The sequence below is a fragment of the Felis catus genome, chromosome B3 (assembly GCF_018350175.1).
Source record: "Felis catus isolate Fca126 chromosome B3, F.catus_Fca126_mat1.0, whole genome shotgun sequence".
Classification (NCBI taxonomy): Eukaryota; Metazoa; Chordata; class Mammalia; order Carnivora; family Felidae; genus Felis; species Felis catus.
The window spans coordinates 143,468,650-143,476,697 of record NC_058373.1 but is presented as its reverse complement, the minus strand read 5'-3'; the positions used below and the strand labels follow the sequence as shown (position 1 = coordinate 143,476,697).

General features: G+C 56.5%; 1 long non-coding RNA gene across 1 annotated transcript; it reads left to right on the top strand.

Annotated features, from left to right (window-relative positions):
• The first annotated feature begins 778 nt into the window (after positions 1-778).
• On the top strand, positions 779-6,973 carry LOC123386210. Its single transcript, XR_006600004.1, has 3 exons — positions 779-2,614; positions 3,565-4,696; positions 5,534-6,973. It is a non-coding gene; the product is annotated as an uncharacterized LOC123386210 (long non-coding RNA).
• Positions 6,974-8,048: the final 1,075 nt, after the last annotated feature.

The following is an 8,048-nucleotide window of genomic DNA, read 5'->3' as shown; positions in this document are numbered from 1 at the left end:
CTGATGCCTGGAGGGCAGGAAAGGCAAACCCATATGCAGAATAGGTGTCTACTCTACTCTTAGAAGAACCACCGGCTGGCCCTGCCAGAATGGAGCTGGCCCAGTGTGCTCAAGGCGCCATGAGGTGGCTGGCTGGTTTCCTGTCGGAATGGTGCCATATCGGGGGTCAGGCACGGTCTCCACTGCTGCCATGCTGGCCGTTCTGTGGAGGCAGTAGATCCATCAGGTTCGATAAGTGGGGGTCCGTGCTACCCGACCCGCGCGTACCTGCATTTCTGCCCCCGCGGAGACTTCATTCGCCAGCACTGGGGTGGCCCGTGGCAGAGGCTGCGTGGCGTTGAGGCTGGGTTATTCTGTCTGCTTGGTCACTCGGGGCCTCTCTTACTCTGGCTGCTTCCTGGTGCCACCCTTCCCGTCTATACCGCATGTGCGTCTCGGCTCTGCCTTAGAGTTCCTTGCCTCCGAGCTTTTTTTTTTTTTTTTTCCTCTCAAGATCGTAACGGAGTGGCCAGGCCACTTGTCACGACTCACGAGTCCATATATAACCTCTGTCTGCTTCTCTTTCCACACCCGAAGCACCGCTAATTTCAAGGCCACCTTCAGTGGAGGGGGAGTGCGGCTGGCGTCTGTCTCCGGCTTGCGTTCTCAAGTGGAGCTGGCCCATCCGTGAGCAGCATGCAGGCATTTCCCCCTCCACGCGGGCGCCGGGCTGAGCAGAGGGAGGGGTGGGTGCGCGGTGGGGGTGGGGGTGGGGAGGGGGAGGGGGAGGGGTGCCTACTCCGGCAGCGCGTGCGCCCTGGTCCTGCTGGGGTTTGGTCCCGGATGCACCGCCTCCACGTGACGCAGGATTGCCGCTTGGCCCGTTTGATCTGATGACTTGTGCGTCTGCTCGAACTCACGGTGGGGGCTGGAGAGGCGGGCTGCGCGGTACCCTGTGCTTAGGCACCCAGTGTCTGTTAGGCCAAATAGCACTCCAGGAGTTGTTTTCTTTCCAAAAGTGTAACTCTCTCTTGTAGAAGCCATGGCCTTGCTCCAGGAGCCCAGGGGCCCGTGTCGTGACTGCCCCAGGGCTGCTTGCCACAAAATCCAGTGCCAGTGTTTCCCGCCATGCATATCTCCACCCTGAGAATCCGCTGGATTCTACGGGCTGAGGTGCATGGCTCTTTGCCACGCGGCCGGGACACGCAGGCTTTTGCTGAGTGCAGGCTGCAGGCTGGACCGGTATCCCTCCGTGCGGAGTGCGCTGCCTCTAGAACCAGAACCCGTTAGGCACTCTGCTTCCTTCTTCAGAGTAGGGGGTGCGCATTGAAACAGTCTGTCTTTCAGCTTGGAGGGATGGCCCGGAATGCCCCTGCCGGCTCCACCCTTGAAAAGATAAGGGTCCGGCAGCCCCCGAGTCGTCACGTTTCCTCCTGTTTTCTGGAGTGTAGTAGGGTACCAAGGCCTTTAGTGGTCTGATCCTTCTTGCTTAGATCCCATTGATGAAAGTGATCACTGTGATTTTTTTAAGGGACAAGGAAGTCTAGACTCTTCAGTGATAGAAGGACAGAGGGCAGGAGAGTCAGCATAGCCCTGGAGAAACTGGAGACCTAGCTGTTGTTGATCCCACGTGGGCGTGCCCTATTTTTGGTCCCCCATTTTGCCGGGGGTAGGAAAGAACACACTTGTCAATCAGTGGCTGTATACCATGCCCTTGAGGCCACGTAAATTTGCTTTAGCAAAGGCACCTGCGGGCACAGTCATGTGATCGGGCTCTTCCTTCCGGGAGCCTTCAGGATCATGCATGGGCCAGACTGGGGAATTACCCCGAGACGGGATGTGGACCGCACCTGCCTTCTTTATCTCCTTAAAGGTGGCACTAATCTCTGTCATCCCCTTTCCTGGGGTGTGACATTGTTTCTGCTTTATCTTGTTGGCCAAGGAGGGGTTTGTTTCAAAGGCTTCTCTTTGAGCTGCCTCAGTCTGACGGTTCTTACCCCACACACCAAGAACCCAGTGGGGGAAATGCGTCCATTGCTAACTATGCCAATTCCATCTATGCATTTGGGGATCAAAGAAATCACCTGTAGGTGGGTCTGTGGACTCCATGTCTTCACGGTAAGTTGGGCCTTGGACAGGACTCCATCGCCACCTGGCCTCCACAGGCCCCCCACTGTCATAGGCGCCACGATGACACCTCATATCTCTGGTGGCTACTCACTTGGGGGTCCTGCACGAGTCCTCCAAATGTCTGTCGGGTCCCCTTTCCCCCACTGCAATGTTAGCTGAGAAAGTGGCTGTAGGTGCCTTCAGTGGAAGAACGGGGGGAAAGATTACTTACTGACGTACTTACTATTATGTTGTGGGGTTCTCCTTCCTTGGGACCCAGCCACCTCTTCAGGCAACGAATTCTGCGTGTAAAGATCGACTCAGAAATGGAAATCGGGCAAGGGATGGTGACTTTGTCTTGCCGGGACCTCCCTCAGCCCGTGGCCCACCTGTACTTGATTTCTTCTGTTGGCACAAGCTGGGAAGTGTCCTCGTCCTGTCTGCTCTGGGCGCTGGGTCATAACTGTCTTCGGGCCCAGCTTCTGTGGCTGCTCTCCAACTTGGCCCGCCATTGTGATGGCTCCTGGTGCGTAAGTACTGCCACAGGCCTTTATGGCTTGGGTCATACCCCCCCCCCCACCCTGCTATCAGTGGGCCAGATTCGGTGACAGCCATTCTTGCCATCAGCCCTGGCTTCCTGCCACAGGACGGCCCCCACACATGTTCAGTGATGCCAGTGCCCCTCAGATCTCATAGACGGTATGTCCTCCAGGCCTGTCCCTGGAACATGATCACGTGGCAGTCCTCTGGCCCGACACAGTGTGTCCACTCCAGGTGCCCCTTTCCCCAGGCCTTGGCGTCCCTTTGTCACTGCCATGGCACCCTGGCATCTCAGCTTCCATCGGAGTGGCCACCACAGATTCCGGCTCCCAGAAGCCTCCGGGCAATGAGTCTGCACTCTCTATCCCCGGGGCTGCTGCTGGAGCAAATTCTGTGTCTCCAGAGGGGGCTGCCTAGTGGCCAAACTCCTCCCAGACAGCCCCACGTTGCAGTCTCAGATCAAACAGGAGTCCTACGGGTGCTCCCTCGGGCCCCACCCGCAAGTGCAGGCGGCATCCTACAGCCCCTTTGGGGTACAGTTCCTCCCCTTCCCTCTCAGGCCCAACACGTCCCTAACCCTGGTGGCCACGGGGGAGGGTGGGGCAGATACCGAGGGGGGCCTGAGCTGCCCTGTGAGCGTCTGGCTGTTAGCTCCTGCTAGGGGAGGACAAGGAGGCCTGGCAGCTTGTTTGTGGGTCTGGCCTCTGTGTCCCCTGATGCGGCCCTTGATGGAGCCGATCTGGGGCCGATCTTCTTCCCAGGGTCAGTCACTGCCTCTCACCTGAGCCCCGATAGCCGACAGCCGAGCGGTCTCAGGCACAAAGTGCTTTCTCTCCAGTCCCCGTGCCGCCTCTAGTTACTGCTGGGGTCCTGAAGGGGAGGCGAGCTGGTTTGGTTCCAGGGTCTCTCTGATCCACTCCCTACCCACCCCTCCAGGTTCCAGCCCCTTTTCTGTGCAACCTTGTGCAAGCCCAGGACCCTCCTTCTCTGAATCTCTGCAGCCTCAAATGCAAACCGGGGCTAATAATGTCCCTCCTGCTAAGAAAATGCATGAAAAGTGTCAACATAATTCCCAGCCCACGGTCGGTGCCGGAGCTGCGAACTTCCCCCTTGAAGGAGAAAAAGGACGCAGTTCTTTGTGTGGGAAAGCGGTGTGCATGGGAAGTGGGTGACTTCTCACTTTACTCTGAGGCTCGAAGAGGCTGCACAGTGCAAGGCCCCTGCTTTTGCGGGGAACAGGGGCAGATGGGAGCCAGCCATGCAACTGAAGCCCCATTACAGGGCCTCACTGCTCTGGGTTAAGCACTGCCCTCTCTAAGGCTTTAAAATGGACCCTCCACCCTCATCGGGCCTGGGTGACATACTCAGAGAAGCAGCGAACGGCCCCGGGGCAGGCAGGCAGCCAGTGGATGCGGTCCTAGCTTGGGGACTGGCTCACCCAGCGGCCACAGGCAAGTTCCTTCTTATCCAGGACCTCACTTCCTCATTTTCTCTGACTTGGGATCCTGGGGGCACAGGAGAGAGGTTTGGAAGCCGTGGACTAGGCCCTTAACCTTTCCAAACTTTGATTTCCTTGGCTGGAAAATGGGGATATGAAACTACCTGTCTTCTAGGCTGTTGGTGCCAATTAGATGAGACGGTGCACCTGCCCGGCACGCAGGAAGGTCTCCGGAAATGTTGGCTCGTATAATCATGACTTTTGTTATAATTGCACGTGTCACTTTTGCCAAAGTTAGGCCGGCATCGGCGGGGACGTGCGACGCGCGACTGTCCCGGCCTCCTCGGGGCAAGCAGACTGGTGCGGCCCCTCCGCCGGAGAGGCCTGCTGCGTGACCCGTGCCCCCGTTGCGTGCGGTGATCCGCTCCTGGAAACATCCCGGTGGCGCTCTGAGCCAGCCTGTGCGGGGCACGTACCCGACGTCCACCTCAGAGGCGTCGGCGGGGGCAAGAGCGGGTGCGTAAGAGGTGGGGATGCGCCCCATGGAGACCGAGCCTGGAACCAAACAGACACAGCAACACAGATGGATGTTGCAAACACCGAGCCGGATGGAAAAAGTAAGGGAAGCATGTGAGTACTACAGAGAGCTGTTTATGTAAATTGAAATGACATGCAGACAAAACAGAGAGAGAACCAGTCTGCACGAGCGCAGGCAATCACAGCGGGGCTCACGAAGCACACGGGCAGGGCCGCCCTCTGCGCGGCGGGGAGAGAGGCCCGTGAAATCGGCCGGGGGCTGTGCACGGACCAGTGAGTACCATGTGCTGTGAACTGGGCCCACTGATGAACTCAACCTTCTCCAGCTGAGTGTGAAAGAAAAATGAAAGCGGGGGAGAGAGAGAAGGAAGAAAGGAGAGGAAGGAAGGAAGGAAGAAGGAAGGAAGGAAGGAAGGAAGGAAGGAAGGAAGGAAGGAAGGAAGGAGGGAGGGAGGGAGGGAAGACGAATGTCTGGTCCTCCATGCGGTGTTAGGCCTGGGAAGGGATTTTGGCCCAAGCGCCCAGAGAGCCCTGGGGGTGTCCTGCCGACAACACGGCTGGGAGAAGCCTTCAACCTGGCTTTCTACAACAGCGATGTCCCTCCATGTCCCCATCCCTAGGGACAGGGACTTTTCTTGGGATGGCTGCCCCCATTTTACAGAAGAGGAAGCTGAGGCCTGGGTGGGTGGGGTGACCCAAGGTTACAAGGCAGTAGGGGCGGGAGGGCGAAGGCGCTGTAACCCGGGCTGACTCACCAATGACGTGGCTTGCCCCCGGCCGCAGAGCTGGCAAGGCTGGAGCGAGCCCCGGCCAGCTCCACTGCCTCCAGATCCTGTCCGCGCCCCCTCGGAGCTGGGAGCATTCATCTGAATCTAAGCAACCAGCACACCCAACAAAGCCCCGACAGCACACGCATGTTTTTCTCCACAGCTCACTGTACGGGGACAATGGGTATTTACAGCAGCCCCGAAAAGGCTGCGCGAGCCTCCGAGGCCTTTGGCCCCTGCTAAGGGCAAGTCGGCGGCGTGGAGAACCCTTTCAGCAGCGAGACATTTATCGTGTTAGCGTGCTTGGAAAACAGCAAATCCCCATTACCTAAGCAGCCACGTTACTGAGCCCAGCACCCGCCCCCCTCCGTCTGGAAAATCCCAAGGATTCTTTGGAACTCCACTGACGGCTGCCTCCTGCCTCCAACTCCTCCAGGCCTGTTTCTGAGCTCCTGCGGCCTGCAAGAAAAGTGCCCAAGGGCATCATCAGGATGCTGAGGTCCCTGCACTGGCTCAGGTCTCCAGGCCATCACCTTATGTCTCCCGCCTCCCTCCCCCCCACCCCCCCATAGGTCCCAAGGCCGTGGTTTCCTACAGTGGGGCTCAGGCAGGCCCTCCCAGCCGTCCTCTGCCCTCGGGTCTTTGCTCTGGATGTTCCGGGTTGCCTTCTGCATCCACTCAGACACTTCCCCTTGGGTGGAACTGGCCGGTGCGGTCAGGGGCCGCATTCACCTGTCCCCCCCCAGCTTGGCGTGGGCCGGTGCAGACCCATCACCATCTGGATGCAAGATGACTTCCCGGAGGATGGGGAAACCTTTCCCTTCTAAACTTGTTCCAGGGACGCCTGCAGCTGAAGAGGAGGAGTCCACGTGGGTCCCTTCAGGGCCAGGGATGGCCTAGACACAGAGGGCAGAGAAGCTTTGGTGACACCCGCATAGGGTGGGGTGGGGAATCTGTGCCTTGAGCAGAGCCTGCCCTGTCCAAGGCAGAGCCTGAGACAGAGCTTGGGTGCAGGGCTTTATTTGGGAAGTGGCCTAGGGGTGGGAGTGGGGCTGAGGGTGATACAGGAGGGCAGGGAGTCCCCACCTTAGGTGCCGGCTGCCCAGGCCCACGAGGTGCTCCAGGAAGCAGTGATGATATCTTAGGATCATGTGCCCCCAAACAAGGGGGAGCAAGTTCTTGGCTCTGTGCTGCAGTCCAGAGGTGACCCACAGGGTGACACTTTGGGTTGACACATGTGATGTAGAATGGGTTTCCCAGGAGAAAGCCCAGGGTGGGAGGAGGAAGAGAGACTGGGCGGTGGGGGGTGCTCCAGGAATGAGGCACGGTCAGGCAGCCCCAGTGCAGGTGAACCAAGGCTGCGTGGGGCTGGTGACCACAGCTGTGGCTGGAATAAGAGGTGACCTAAGAGGCTCTCAGATGTTGCACAAGATGTGTCCCATACTGGGGCCCTGTGCTGCTTTATTTACTAAGAAACAAGAAACGGGCATCTGGGTGGCTCAGCTCGTTAAGGGTCTGACTCTCGGTTTCAGCTCACATCATGATGTCACGGTTCGTGAGATCGAGCCCTGAGCTGGACTGTGTGCTGACAGCGCGGAACCTGCTTGGAATTCTCTCTCTCTCACTCTCTCTGCCCTTCCCCTGCTCATGCGCACGCTCTCTCCCCCTCTATCAAAATAAATAAATAAACTTAAAATAAAAAACACTCAAAAAACAAAAACCAACTTGCTCCATAGTAGAAAATTTGGAAAATACGGACAGTACAAATAAGGAAATAAGGATTATCTGCCAGTTCCTCTCACCAGAGAGAACCACAGTTAATGCTTGTGTTTCCTTTCAATCTTTTTCTCTGAATCTGCACGTTCCACACGTACGCATATAAACATATATGTGTGTGTGTGTATATATATATATATATATATATATATATATATATATGGAGCTGGATCACGGATTTTTTTTTAATGTCTTATTTATTACTGAGAGAAGAGAGAGAGGGGGACAGAGGAGCCGAAGCAGGCTCTGTGCTGACACCAGTGAGCCCACTGCGGGGCTCAAACTCTCACTCGGTGAGATAATGACCTGGGCCGAAGTCTGACACTCAACCAGCTGAGCCACCCAGGTGCCCCTGGATCACGGATTTTATGCAACTTTATTTTTCCTTCACTATTAATTTCCATTTCTGGTTCTGCTTTCTCTTTGCCATCAGTGCTCAGTTCTTTGATGTCCTGGGCACCTCTTGGCCATCCAGGTATCCTATCTGAGACCTTCCCCACTGGCTGGCCCTGCAGAGACATTGTGGTTTTTACTTACCACGAGTGAGCCTGTCCTGATGCTGGTCTACATGCCCGGACAGTAAGCTCATGGGGCTAGGGGCTGTCCAGCCATGGTGCTATAACAAGTAAGAGAAAAAATGTATGAAAAGTGTCAGGAGTAACGGTACGGAGTGGGTGCCAGAGCACTTAGCTGCCCCCTTGAGGGAGGAAAAGGCTATAATTGTTTGCATGGGGCAAAGTGGGTCTATTTATGGTCTTAGCGCCCAGCACAGGCCTTGGCATACAACAAGCAGTCAATAAATGTCCAGTGACTGGATACGCGTAGTCTTAATGTATCAAGATGCTCTATTGCAAACAACAGAAACACAACTCAGACTAGTTTAAGGAAAACAAAAACAAAAA